We start from the raw sequence: 4,627 nt of genomic DNA, 5'->3' as shown, positions 1-4,627 counted from the left end.
CAGTCCATGAGAGACCGACTAGTTACAAGTCATTTTAACACTCATCGACCTGTAAAACCTAATCGCACTGGCACCTATCCATGTGGTCACTGCGATATATGTCGCTTTATTTTAGGATCTTCACAAGTCACACTGCCTAATGGTTCTACTCGCACCATTAAATATAATGTGACTTGCAAAACTGTGGGGATTGTCTATATTGCTAGTTGCCCTTGTGGATGCTTCTACATTGGAAAAACCAAGCGCCCATTTTATAAAAGAATCAGAGATCACATGTTGCCTCTATCTAAACGATTATGCACTACAGCATTAAATAGACACATAGGCAATTCTCACAATTTTGACTCTCACGGTGTGTATTTCGCAGCTCTGGAGCATGTGCCCATTCATGCTCGGGGAGGTGAAATAGACACGCGTTTACTTCAATTAGAAACCCAATGGATATATTCCTTGGAAGCTACTAATTATCCAGGTTTAAATGAATATATCACATTCAAGCATTTTCTCTAATTACTATCTTCCACATTATTTAATAACCAGGATGTTCAATCTTGATCCCATGGAATTCTCCATGGGATGCCTGATTCTTTGTAAATAGGACTACCCACTTTCCGCCAAATCGTCAGTTCTTTACACTTAATTCCTTCCCTTTTCTTGGATGTAATTTTCTTCCTTCATTTTTTTTTTTTTTTTTTTTTTCTTTGTGGTGATTGTGTTTGTGATTGTGTTGGTGTCTGTGGTTGTTTCTGTTTTTTTGTGTTTGTGGTTGTTTCTGTTGTTTTGTCCTTGTCTCGATGCATGTTTGTTTGTCGTCGTGTTAGTCCTTTTGATTGCCTGTATGTTACTTTGTTTGCATGTACCCCGGCTACATTCTATTATTTGATTTTCACTTAGTTTGATACAAAATATTATAATTTTAAAATTTACATATACAACTGTTGGTTCATTTATTTTTTATTTAATTTTTTTGGTTGCGCATTTATTAACTAGAATTAGCCATTTTCTACTTCCACATAGTACTCTAAACACTATTGAGCGTTTTGTTTATGCTTTTCAAACAGTGCAGCTGTTATCTCTATTGATGTTTTGTAGCGTTTTGAACGTTCTCAAACTAATAACAAATTTGTTCACTGTTCTATTGTAAATTTGTGAATTTGCTTGGAGTCGGCCGACAAGCACAGTTCCTTCCCCTTCTTCCTGTCCATCTGTCTCAAAAGATCTATCTAAATTCTGAGGAAACAGCCTTTTTATGGCTGTGAATTATTAGACTAATCAATATTGTTTTTATTTTTATCAAATTCTTCTTCTTTTCTTTCGTCTCCAAGTCTGCCCCCTTTCGAGGAAACCCCCTCTTGGAGGAGCGCACCTGATCACTTTACTTCCGCACAGTTATAGGTGCCTGTATGGACACACGGGTCCAGCTATGTGGAAGCTGGACCTGTTAATATGCGGGCTGGCGCATGCGCTTCACTGGGTCTTTGGATTGGCATTCTTTGTAGGGCTCTTCTGAGAGCCCTCTTGACTGTCTCTCCCGTGATCCCCGTTACTGCCTGTCGTGGCGTCCCGGTCTCCTTGGTCACGGAGACGCCGCCGCAGTGCATTATGGGGACTGTAGGCTCACATGTGTGGCGCGATCGCGCACGCATGCGCAGTTCCGCATTCTTTGTCCGCTCACATCCGGCGTCGCTGATTGCACGCCGGATGATGAGGGAGATAAATAAGCGTTCACTAACAATGCAGGTACGTCCACCCTGCAGAGTCTTTATGTGAGGATACCGCCGTCAGGTCAGTTTACTGAACAAGCACAGTGTCTGTCCACACAGACCATGTTGCTGTTCCAACTTTTCTCCCCGACCTTTTTGTTCATTTTATCATAATTTGTTATGGTTCTTTTTTTACTTTAGACCGATTCTCTCTGGCTGCTCCGTTCAGACCCTGAATGGTGTGGCTTCGGTGCTGTCTGCCTTGTGGTATATTTGCGCTGTTGCATGTATGATACAGCAACAATTAAGTCTGCATTATTCATATGCTTTTGGTAAGCAATAATTATTTTAATTGATTAAAAATTACCTTTGAGCACACTGCCCAGTCAATTCCTCCTTTTTGCTCTTTTTTAGGTTTATTTTTTTCACACATCTGAACATTACCCTTCCATTTCTGTGCTCTTTTAAATTACCTCTTTACAACTCAGATTACCTTACGGGCTTCTAGAAACAATTCAAAGGACTTCCCTCTGTGCAATCTCCAGTTTTCCATTTGTGACATATCTCACACTTAGATAGCACAGGTATGATTTGAATTTATCCTTTTTTGAAATGGACTCCTTAATTCCTTAAGTAATTAATTATCCCGATGGAAGCTTCCTTAAGCTCCTTGTGAACCTCGTATAATATTAGATTTCTTTGTCCGCTTAATTTGTCTCCTGCAGTCACCTCTCTGGCGGTTTTTGGGATTGGCTCGCTCTCCAATTCTGAGTGGGGTTTTCTCCTTAGGGACTAGACGTACTTGTTCTAGATTGGTAGGTATTACTTTATATATATTTTCTAATGAGACACACATACTACTTGCTTCGTTCTGTATTGATTAATTCTTTGAGACAGCTGGGCCTTGCGGGGGATTTGGGCTGTGCTTTTCTTTATATGACCGGCTCCATTAATGTTGTTTTTTCTCCATTCACAGTGAACCTTCTTATTTGTATTTTAAACAAAATAATTTCTCTTCCACCAATTATTGGCTCCCCTGAAGAAGCCTAATAATAGGCGAAACATGTCGGGAATTTTCCATCTGAACTGCCAAGAATATGGTTATTTGAATTAATTGATGGATTTTGTATATTGTTCTGTGTGAAAATCAATATATGTAGTTTTGTGAACTTTGATCTTATTGTACCCCCTTGATCGTTTTTACTACATTTAATAAAATAATCTTTTTTAACTACACATCCATATATATCTCTCTCTTACTATTATCAGCACCGTAACAGTCCCATCCCCCTTTTCCGCTTTTCCATATTTTCAACCTTTTGCCACATTTCAGGCTTCAAACATAGATATAAAATTTTTATTTTTTTGTGAAGAATCACCAACAAGTGGGACACAATTGTGAAGTGGAACGAAATCTATTGGATTTTTGAAACTTTTTTAACTAATAAAAACATGAAAAGTGGGGCGTGCAAAATTATTCGGCCCCCTTGCGTTAATAATTTGTAGAGCCACCTTTTGCTGCGATTACAGCTGCAAGTCGCTTGGGGTATGTCTCTATCAGTTTTGCACATCGAGAGACTGAAATCCTTTCCCATTCTTCCTTCCAAAACAGCTCGAGCTCAGTGAGGTTGGATGGAGAGCGTTTGTGAACAGCAGTTTTCAGCTCTTTCCACAGATTCTCGATTGGATTCAGGTCTGGACTTTGACTTGGCCATTCTAACACCTGGATACGTTTATTTGTGAACCCTTCCTTTGTAGATTTTGCTGTATGTTTGGGATCATTGTCTTGTTGGAAGATAAATCTCTGTCCCAGTTTCAGGTCTTTTGCAGACTCCAACAGGTTTTCATCCAGAATGGTCCTGTATTTGGCTGCATCCATCTTCCCCTCAATTTTAACCATCTTCCCTGTCCCTGCTGAAGAAAAGCAGGCCCAAACCATGATGATGCCACCACCATGTTTGACAGTGGGGATGGTGTGTTGAGGGTGATGAGCTGTGTTGCTTTTACGCCAAACCTATCGTTTTGCATTGTGGGCAAAAAGTTTGATTTTGGTTTCTTCTGACCAGAGCACCTTCTTCCACATGTTTGGTGTGTCTCCCAGGTGGCTCGTGGCAAACTTTAGATGAGACTTTTTTATGGATATCTTTAAGAAATGGCTTTCTTCTTGCCACTCTTCCATAAAGGCCAGATTTGTGCAGTGTACGACTGATTGTTGTCCTATGGACAGACTCTCCCACCTCAGCTGTAGTTCTCTGCAGTTCATCCAGAGTGATCATGGGCCTCTTGGCTGCATCTCTGATCAGTCTTCTCCTTGTCTGAGCTGAAAGTTTAGAGGGACGGCCAGGTCTTGGTAGATTTGCAGTGGTCTGATACTCCTTCCATTTCAAAATGATCGCTTGCACAGTGCTCCTTGGGATGTTTAAAGCTTGGGAAATCTTTTTGTATCCAAATTCGGCTTTAAACTTCTCCACAACAGTATTACGGACCTGCCTGGTGTATTCCTTGGTCTTCATGATGCTCTCTGCGCTTTCAACAGAACCCTGAGACTATCACAGAGCAGGTGCATTTATACAGAGACTTGATTACACACAGGTGGATTTTATTTATCACCATCAGTCATTTAGGACAACATTGGATCATTCAGAGATCCTCGCTGAACTTCTGGAGTGAGTTTGCTGCACTGAAAGTAAAGGGCCCGAATAATTTTGCACGCACCACTGAGGCCGCGTACACACGCGTGGACTGTTCGCCCAACTTTGTCCGTCAAACAGTTTCGGCAAACAGTCCGCTCAAACTTAGCATGGACGGACATGGCCACACACGACGGACGAACAGTTTGCTGAAACCGTGCGCGATGACGTGAACGGCACGTACGACGGGATGAAAAATACGACGTCCTATACACTGCATTATAACTTTCGGCG

The 4,627-nt window shown here is 41.1% G+C and overlaps 1 long non-coding RNA gene across 1 annotated transcript; it reads left to right on the top strand.

The window, feature by feature from the left end:
* Positions 1-1,718: 1,718 nt before the first annotated feature.
* LOC143963544 (uncharacterized) lies at positions 1,719-2,272 on the top strand. The gene is made up of 3 exons (XR_013270988.1): positions 1,719-1,785; positions 1,905-2,035; positions 2,192-2,272. It is a non-coding gene; the product is annotated as an uncharacterized LOC143963544 (long non-coding RNA).
* The last annotated feature ends 2,355 nt before the right edge of the window (positions 2,273-4,627 follow it).

This window comes from Lithobates pipiens, unplaced genomic scaffold (assembly GCF_037356315.1).
Source record: "Lithobates pipiens isolate NorthernLeopardFrog02 unplaced genomic scaffold, aLitPip1_a1.2 Scaffold_8, whole genome shotgun sequence".
Taxonomy (NCBI): domain Eukaryota; kingdom Metazoa; phylum Chordata; class Amphibia; order Anura; family Ranidae; genus Lithobates; species Lithobates pipiens.
The sequence above is the reverse complement of the archived record's forward strand: the minus strand, read 5'-3'. Positions and strand labels throughout refer to the sequence as shown.